At 41.7% G+C, this 10,220-nt stretch overlaps 1 long non-coding RNA gene across 1 annotated transcript; it reads left to right on the top strand.

The window, feature by feature from the left end:
- The first annotated feature begins 4,782 nt into the window (after positions 1-4,782).
- LOC112079343 (uncharacterized) lies at positions 4,783-9,982 on the top strand. Its single transcript, XR_002895916.2, has 3 exons — positions 4,783-5,984; positions 6,497-6,640; positions 9,854-9,982. It is a non-coding gene; the product is annotated as an uncharacterized lncRNA (long non-coding RNA).
- The last annotated feature ends 238 nt before the right edge of the window (positions 9,983-10,220 follow it).

Here is a 10,220-nt window from a genome sequence, read left to right on the forward strand (position 1 = left end):
CCACTTTAAGACAACTCAAGATAACTGTTGACAAAGTACCTAAAAAGTTACCCACCAGCCTTATCAACATCTCAGCTAAGTTGGGTCAGTTCAACCATAGTTCAAGCCCTTTCTGCTATTTTATAACCAACAAACACAAATCTCTTTCACCAGGCGTGCAGAGTTCAATTAGTTATAGTTTTATCTAAAGCTAGAATTTGTTTTAACTATTTATTAACAAAATTCCTAACACTATCCTACAGATCCTTGACTTCGGCAATGTCATTTACAAAATAGCCTCCAAAAATCTACTCAACAAATTGGATGCAGTCTATCACAGTGCCATCCTTTTTTTCACCAAAGCCCCATATACTACCCACCACTGCGACCTGTACGCTCTCGTTGGCTGGCCCTCGCTTCATTCTCATCGCCAAACCCACTGGCTCCAGGTCATCTACAAGTCTTCGCTAGGTAAACCCCCGCCTTATCTCAGTTCACTGGTCACCATAGCAGCACGCGCTCCAGCAGGTATATTTCACTGGTCACCCCCAAAGCCAATTCCTCTTTGGCCACCTTTCCTTCCAGTTCTCTGCTGCCAATGACTGGAACGAACTGTAAAAAATTGCTGAAGCTGGAGACTCTTATCTCCCTCACTAACTTTAAGCACCAGCTGTCAGAGCAGCTCACAGGTCATTGCACCTGTACATAGCCCATCCAACTACCTCAGCCCCATACTGTATTTATTTATTTTGCTCCTTTGCACCCCAGTATCTTTACTTTCACATTCATCTTCTGCACATCTATCACTCCAGTGTTTAATTACTATATCGTAATTACCTCGCCACTATGGCCTATTTTATTGCCTTACCTCCCTTATCTTACCTCATTTGCACACACTGTATATAGACTTTTTCTATTGTATTATTGACGATGTTTGTTTATTCCATGTGTAACTATGTGTTGTTGTATGTGTCGAACTGCTTTGCTTTATTTTGGCCAGGTCGCAGATGTAAATGAGAACCTGTTCTCAACTAGCCTACCTGGTTAAATAAAGGTGAAATAAATAAATAAAATAAAAAAGTGGTTTGTGATGATATGATGTGATGATGTGGCTCAGTTSGTAACACATGGTGCTAACAATGATGGGGTTGTGGGTTCTATTCTCACTGGGGATCAGTACAAAAAAGAATGCACTTACTACTGTAAATTGGATAAGAGTGTCTACTAAAATGGAAAAGGAATGAATAGACTGTTTCAGTTTTCATATAGAAATAAGTTGCATTTGCAAAGTATTTCAAGAAACTGGAAAACATAAACTCAGCAAAAAAAATTGTTTTCCTTTTTCAGGACCCTGTCTTTCAAAGATAATTCATCAAAATCCAAATAACTTCACAGATCTTCATTGTAAAGGGTTTAAACACTGTTTYCCATGCTTGTTTAATGAACCACAAACAATTAATGAACATGCACCTGTGGAACGGTTGTTAAGACACTAACAGCTTACAGACAGTAGGCAATTAAGGTCACAGTTATGAAAACTTGGGACACTAAAGAGGCCTTTCTACGGACTCTGAAAAACCACCAAAAGAAAGATGCCCAGGGTCCTGCTCATCTGCGTGAACGTGCCTTAGGCATGCTGCAAGGGGGCATGAGGACTGCAATGTGCCAGGTCAGTAAATTGCGATGTCCGTACTGTGAGACGCCTAAGACCACACTACAAGGAGACATGACGGACAGCTGATCATCCTCGCAGTGGCAGACCACGTGTAAACACATCTGCACAGGATCGGTACATTCGAAACATCACACTGCGGGATAGGTACAGGATGGCAACAACAACTGCCCGAGTTACACCAGGAATGCACAATCCCTCCATCAGTGCTGAGACTGTCCGCAATAGGCTGAGAGAGGCTGGACTGAAGGCTTGTAGGCCTTTTGTAAGGGAGGTCCTCACCAGACATCACCGGCAACAACATCGCCTATGGGCACAAACCCACCGTCGCTGGACCAGACAGGACTGGCAAAAAGTGCTCTTCACATGACGAGTCGCGGTTTTGTCTCACCAGGGGTGATGGTCGGATTTGCGTTTATCGCGAAGGAATGAGCGTTACACCGAGGCCTGTACTCTGGAGCGGGATGATTTGGAGTGGAGGGTCCGTCATGGTCTAGGTCGGTGTGGTCACGGCATCATCGATTATTGTTTGTCATTGCAGGCAATCTCAACGCTGTGCTTACAGGAAATACATCCTCCTCCCTCATCTGGTACCCTTCCTGCAGGCTCATCCTGACATGACCCTCCAGCATGACAATGCCACCAGCCATACTGCTCGTTCTGTGCGTAATTTCCTGCAAGACAGGAATGTCAGTGTTCTGCCATGGCCAGCGAAGAGCCCGGATCTCATCCCATTGAGCACATCTTCGCCTGTTGGATCGGAGGCTGAGTGCTAGGGCCATTCCCCCGGAATGTCTGGGATCTTGCAGGTGCCTTGGTGGAAGAGTGGGGTAACATCTCACAGCAAGAACGGGCAATCTGGTGCAGTCCATGAGGAGGAGATGCACTGCAGTATTTAATGCAGCTGGTGGCCACACCAGATAATGACTGTTACTTTTGATTTTGACCCCCCCCCCCCCTTTGTTCAGGGACACATTATTCCATTTCTGTTAGTCACAGTCTGTGGAACATGTTCAGTTTTGTCTCAGTTGTTGAACTTGTTATTTCATACAAATATTTACACATGTAAGTTTGCTGAAAATAAACACAATTGACAGAGAGAGGACGTTTTTTTTTTTGATTTATATCAAGCAAGTTTTTTATATTCCACAAGTATTATCAGATTAATTGTTTTGTACAGATAATGATTAGACTTAAGTTACAAATGCGGTAAACACTCAAATACATTTGTTTTCACAAAAGTGGTGCACTGGGTTTTAACTTGTCCTGTATTAGCAGACCAGTATAGGCTGTGTGTGCGTTTCAAAATATTGAATCTGGAAAAATCTAATAAAGGCAGTGTGGCGGTTAGTATGGTAGAACCTTGTTTTGTAAATTTAAGTGATCGGCACTGGCAGCTTGTGGACATTTCACACAACTCAGTTGACTTGCGTCCAAGTGTGCATGTTGAAAATGTGACATCATGCTTTATATCTGTCAGGAATCCTCCCTCTATGTGAAAATAATGTTCACCATTTGAGTTATCAGAATCTATAATCTGGAGTAAAACATGGCCCAGAGGCATCTAGTCTGATTGAAGACAGACTTCCCTTCTCTTTCTCTCTATCTCTTCATCCGTCCCACTCCCCTCCCTTCCCATCTCTGGTTCATGTCATAAATCATAAGGCCTGGCCCTGGGAAAGGGCTCCTGTAGCTTACGGGACCATTCTGCGTTCCTCATCTCCATTCATTCATTAAACACTCTGGCTCTATCCAGAGACAGCCCCTCACAGCATCCTCAGAGATAACCCTCACAGCATCCTCAGAGACAGCCTTTACAGCATCCTCAGAGACAGCCAGCCACTCACAGCACTCTCAGAGGCAGCCAGCCACTCACAGCCTCCTCAGAGACAGCCAGCCTCTCTACAGCCTCCTCAAGAACAGCCAGCCCTCACAGCATCCTCAGACAGAAGCCTCTCACAGCATCCTCAGAGACAGACAGCCCTCACAGAATCCTCAGAGACAGACAGACCCTCACAGCATCCTCAAAGCCAGCCCTCACAGCATCCTCAAGCCAGCCCCTCACAGCATCCTCAGAGACAGTCCCTTACAGCATCCTCGGAGACAGTACAGTACGTTCTGATGGTATGACATGTGTGTACAGAAGTTTAAGGGCATCTAAATACACCTCTCTGGAAGTAACCCTCATTTTGACAGCGACACACTGTATCGTGCTCTTCTTATCGAAACATTCCTCAACTTCAACCTCTAAAGACGTTTTCATCTTTGCTTGCAATACAATTCTTTAACCACTAGAAGTTGTGCTTATGCATGGAGACTTTCCCATCATTTATCAAAGGTGCGTGCACACAGAAAACACTAAACCTTGCGTGCGCCTGTTTCCCTCGAATATTGGTATTTATTATTTGGAACTTGTGTAAAGTGATTTTCTTACATTTTTTGAACAATTTCTTTTTTTTTACAGTATAAAACATCCACATACAAACGAGAACATACAGACGCACACAAAAATTGACTAAATCCTCCCAGCCCAGACCCACCTGCTCACATCTCCGCGACTGTGTCACTCTCCGTCAAACTGCACCATTTTGTTTCTCTCTGTCGTCGCCCACGTGCTTTCAACATTTAGATAATAACGCATTGACCTTTCCATTGTGTTACTGCTGGAAGATTGGTTGATTTACAGTTTTTTAAGTATATGTTTTATTTTCAAGATTATTGACAAGCAAATGTTGTCCAATCTATGTTGTATCTCACTGCACGCTCATATGCCATGTCTTTGAATATTAAGACAGGGGATTAAAAGTACATTTACATTGTAATACTTCTGACAGACAACTTCCTAACTCCGCCCATAACTTTTGGATTTTATAGCATTCCCAGAATGCATGGATTACTGAGTAATTGTTAGTATAACTTTTAAGACATTACTCTACTCATTACTTGTGCTGTAGAATTTGTGAATGTTGTCTCTTGTGTATTAAATTCTATACATTAGTTTATACTGGATTAACTGTACATTTTGTTAACTGTAATTTTCTTAGTGATGTTCCAACATTACCTCATGCTTGTGCCAATTTCAGTTATTTTAAAATCTTGGTAGAAACAAGAATACCAGTGTGCAATTTACTTTGAGTGATTGTGGAATTCTTTGCCCCTGTCTACCATGTTGTTGTTCAGCCCACCATGCTGAACGTTTCCATCCATACTTTGGAGTATGATGGTCTGTCAGTTGTGGCAGCCAGGTTGCATGCGGGATGCATGTATCTGCATGTTTGGCCTTCGCAGTTCCTGACTTCCATTATGTTAGCCTGAGGGCAAAACAGGCCCACCTGAGACAAGACCAGTCCATATCAGATTTGAATTGCATGCTGCAGGCACTTATCTGCATGTGAACTTATTCTTAATGGAGGCTGCTAACAATGGCCGGAACGGAGCAAATGGAATGGCATCAAACACCTGGAAAACATGTGTTTGATACCATTCCACTGATTCCACTCCAGTCATTTCCACAAGCCTGAGTTCCCAAATTAAGGTGCCACCAAACTCCTGTGTTAGAGCAAGAGATTTCTGTTTTTCTCATGCTGAGGAAATGAGAAATCTATTGTACATTAAAAAACAATTTACCAGGACACTTTGACACAGCTTTTAGCTTCCGTGTTGCATAAAGAGTGAGATAGAAGGTAGCTGGGTGCTTGACTCGTCAATGTTTCCTAGGCCAAGTTTATAGCAATGAAAGGACTCTTTCAGGTCTGATCTGGGGTGAGCCAAATGCTATTTGAGATCCATTACATTGTTTAGATTGGACTTTGCAGACACTTGAATCTAACAACTTTAGCCAAGAAATGTGTTCTCATTCTTCGCACAGTCTTGTTCAGTTGACTGAGTCAGACCTCCATGTCATTCTGAGGTGAAGACTGTGAGATTGTTATAATGRGAGGAAGTGCATCCTGTASAAACTTCTCTAAGAGGACATTGAACCTTCAGAGGGCCTTGAATCTTCACTACTGGCAACATTTTTAGGCCACACACAGCGATACTTCATCCAAAATGAGTTTAAAAAACAGCAAAGATTGCACTGTGTGCTATGTATTTGTGTAGCCTACTTTATTAAATCCCCTGTAATTTACTCTATCGGCCTCAATAGAAGCTGCTGTAAGGTAGCAGTAAGGATTGTGTGGGGTGTAAACTGTATGAGATGGGAGGATACTTTGCAGGTGAGCCCCACCCTCTCCTGTTGCACAGACTGCTAGCAGAGAGAGCAGCAAACACACCTGGACAACCCAAACCTGTGGGATATTCACATTTTAACACATATCCAAAAGAGAGAAAGGTAAGAAATGCCACTTTATTAAACACATACGTATTCTAAAGTGCTTAGAACCTACCACTGGTCACTTTAGAAGAGTTTGGAACAAATCCATTTGTCAGTTTAGAACCATACCACTTTAGAATGGRAAGGAAACCTCTCCGTTGTCAAGTGTGGATTCAATGGGAATAGACATGAAATTCAACACTTGAATGCATCTGAAGCTAAGTCATAAGCATTATGCACCAAAGCATTTGGAAATACCAGTATTGGAAAATAATTTGTCAATAAAAAAACATTTTAAACACTGTACTTTATTTTGAAAAGCATTTACTCTTGTTGACTTGTTGAAGGTAGGTAGTAGGTACCGATGTTAACTGAGGAAAATTCTGATGCATTTATATTTGGATGATGATTACAAAGGCCTACAACAGGATGTATGGAGGCTGGGTGTGAAGAGGGGTTTCAGGCTTTGACCACCCAAGCTGGATGTGCTTAAACATTCTCTTTTTATTGAATATTTTTCTTTGGCCTAGGTTCTCCTGAAGTCCCTTCTCCCCTGCGTCTCAGGAGGGCCTGTCCCATGATGAACCTGACCGGTGCTGTTCTACTTCTCTCGTTGGTGTCGCTAGTCCACGGTGCCTGCTCTCTCAATGGGAGGAACAGAGGAGACCTCTATGGTAGGCTATCAAGCCAAGCTGTAGCTGAGTAGCCTTGCTCTCCTGCCCACTCTTTTTTTACTTAGCAAGATGTTATGCCAATGCTTAATATCTGTTGAACATTTGCCAAAGCAAAGCATAAAACACAAGAATCCTTAATGTTGCCAAGTGAAAGGGTAGTACATATTAATTTTGATGCACTTTAAAGGGCAACTCCATCACATTTCAACCTCATCTTCATCATCTCCAGCACCGTACCATTGTCAACACGTGGAAACAACATGTCTACTTTTTGTATAATAAAAAAAAAAAGTGAAAACATCCTACCCGATGACATCATCAAAAGTTTAAACATTTTAAAAACAGTGATTTTAGAACACTATGAGATTGGCGGTGACGTGGGGATCAAGAAAAATAGCCTCCCTCTGGCTAGAAACTCGTTGAAGGTTTTGAAAATCACTCACCAATCTACACACAATACCCCATAATGACAAAGCAAAAACAGGTTTTTAGAAATGTTTGCAAAAAAAAAAAAAATGAAATATCACATTTACATAAGTATTCAGACCCTTTACTCAGTACTTTGTTGAAGCACCATTCGCAGCGATTACAGCCTTGAGTCTTCTTGGGTACGACTCTACAAACTTACTTGGCACACCTGTATTTGGGGAGTTCTCCCATTCTTCTCTGCAGATCTTCTCAAGCTTCTGTCAGGTTGGATGGGGAGCGTCACTGCACAGCTATTTTCAGGTCTCTCCAGTGATGTTCGATCGGGTTCAAGTCGCGGCTCTGGCTGGGCCACTCAACGACATTCAGAGACTTGTCCCGAAGCCACTCTTGCATTGTCTTGGCTGTGTGCTTAGGTCGTTGTCCTTTGGAAGGTGAACCTTCGCCCCAGTCTGTGGCCTTGAGCGCTCTGGAGCAGGTTTTCACCAAGGAGCTCTCTGTACTTTGCTCCGTTCATTCTTCCCTCGATCCTGACTAGTCTCACAGTCCCTGCCACTGACAAATATCCCCACAGTATGATGCTACCACCACCATGCTTTACCGTAGGGATGGTGCCAGGTTTCCTCCAGACGTGACGCTTGGTATTCAGGCAAAGAGTTCAATCTTGGATTCATTAGACCAGAGAATCTTGTTTCTCATGGTCTGAGAGTCTTTAGGTTCCTTTTGGCAAACTCCAACGGGCTGTCTGGCCACTCTAACATAAAGGCCTAATTGGTGGAGTGTGCTGCAGAGTTGGTTGTCCTTCTGGAAGGTTCTCCCATCTCCACAGAGGAAATCTGGAGCTCTTTCAGATTGACCATCGGGTTCATTGTCACCTCCCTGACCAAGGCCCTTCTCCCATTTTTGCAAGTCTCATAGTAAAAACGGTCTTAATACGTATGTAAATAAGGTATTTCAGTTTTTTATCTTTTATACATTTGCAAAAATGTCAAAAAACTGTTTTCACTTTGTACTGTGTGTAGATTGTTGAGGGAAATTTTAGTTTTGAATACATTTTAGAATAAGGCTGAAACGTAACAAAATCAAGGGGTCTGAATACTTTCTGAATAGACAGTTGTTTCGTGCTGGAGATGATATATGATTTTGGAAAGTGGCCAAGTTGATTAACCAAACCCAAATGTGCTCAACCCCTGTAATAGAAAACAGAGGGAGGTCAGTAAATCTTGTCAGTCAATATCCTCTGAGCAGTCGTTAAATAGGAGGTTGCATGTAATCTCTCTACTACAACATGTTGATATATGGAGTACCTGTGTAATAAGACATCTTTGGATTGAACCAGCCATTTCTCTCTATGTCTGTATATTCACACTGCAGGCCTTAATGCAACAACAAAAAAATCAAATCCATTCTGTATAACTGACTCTCCAAACACTGTGACCAAATTGGATTTGTGTTCAGAAAGCATTCTATGCTAGTTGTTATAGCAATGACCAGTGGTGTAATGTAATTATGTCAAAAATCCTTTAAAATCCTACTTAAGTAGTTTTTTTCTTCAGTATCTGTATATTTTTTTGTTGACTACTTACCTTTACTCCACTACATTCCTAAAGAAAATATGTAAATTCTACTCCCATAATTTATCCCTGACACCCAAAAGTACTCATTACATTTCAAATGCTCAGCMAGGACAGCAATATCCAATTCACGCACATACTGTATCAATATAAHGCGTTGTCATCCCTACTGCCTTTGATCTGGTGGACTCACTAAACTCAAATACTGCCTTTGTCATTCATGTCTGAGTGTTGGAGTGTGCCCCTGACTAGCAATACATAAAAATATATATATACAATTGTGCCGTCTGGTTTGCTTAATATAAGGAATTTGATGTATARCATTTACTTTTTACTTTTACTCAAGTACGACAATGAGAATGTTTTCCACCACTGTACTTAAGTGATTTTTAAACCAGATACTTTTAGACTTTTACTCAAGTAATATTTTACTGGGGGACTTTCACTTTTACTTGAATCATTTTCTATTAAATATTTTATAAGGAGATGTCATCCCATTTGAAAAATATCCTTGGCTTAGTTGGCTATAAAGAAACAGTTCTTCATAAATTCTTGGGAATTGAGTTTACCAGTGGGAATTCCACATAATGTCTGTTTATGGATCTTTTTTTCATAAATTACTAAGGCAGAGTACATTTTCATCATATGTATTAACTGTCCTGAAGTTGAATTTAACCAGAACAGTCAGTTTAATAAAAAATAAGCCTGTTTCAGTATCCAGATGTAACGGCAGCCTTCCTTCTCTTCAAGAGAATAGGCGGCGTAGCCAGTGCTCAACATGTTCAATTAAATGATAAACAGAGAACACTTACAAATACAAAATAACAAAACGYGGCAAACCGATACAGTCCTAGCTGGTGCAGAGAAAACACAGAGACAGGAAACAACCACCCACAAACCCCAACACAAAACAAGCCACCTATACATGATTCCCAATCAGAGACAACACAAAACATCTGCCTCTGATTGAGAACCATATTAGGCCAAACATAGAAACAGACAAACTAGACACACAACATAGAATGCCCACCCAGCTCACGTCCTGACCAACACTAAAACAAGCAAAACACACAAGAACTATGGTCAGAACGTGACACCAGAAAAAATTTAATAAAAACTATATTGAACACAGTATCACCATTTAAAAAATATTTTGTAATTTTTTTTATGCCATGTCAAGTCTAACATTATCCTCCCCTTCCTGTTTCCCCAGACTGCCCAGCGGATGTGTACATTGTTCTGGACACCTCAGAGAGTGTGGCGCTGAGAGCCAAGCCCTACGGCTCCTTCGTTGATCAGATCAAGCAGTTTGCCCTGGACTTTGTGGACCAGCTCAACACTAGGTGTGTATCACCTCCATACTGACAGTTTCAGCTACATGACTGGTATTCATTAAGAAATGATGTGGTTAACAATGGGTGTTTTCAGGTCCCTTACTTCAATTCATGACATTTGGCAACTAAACGGTAATTAATGCTACGTAGTAATGATTATGGCGAGCTTGCAAGGAGAATCAAGTGTCACAGCGGGCCCGTGTGGCTCAGTTGGTAGAGCATGGCGCTTGCAACGCCAGGGTTGTG

Source organism: Salvelinus sp. IW2-2015, unplaced genomic scaffold, assembly GCF_002910315.2.
Source record: "Salvelinus sp. IW2-2015 unplaced genomic scaffold, ASM291031v2 Un_scaffold7640, whole genome shotgun sequence".
NCBI lineage: Eukaryota > Metazoa > Chordata > Actinopteri > Salmoniformes > Salmonidae > Salvelinus > Salvelinus sp. IW2-2015.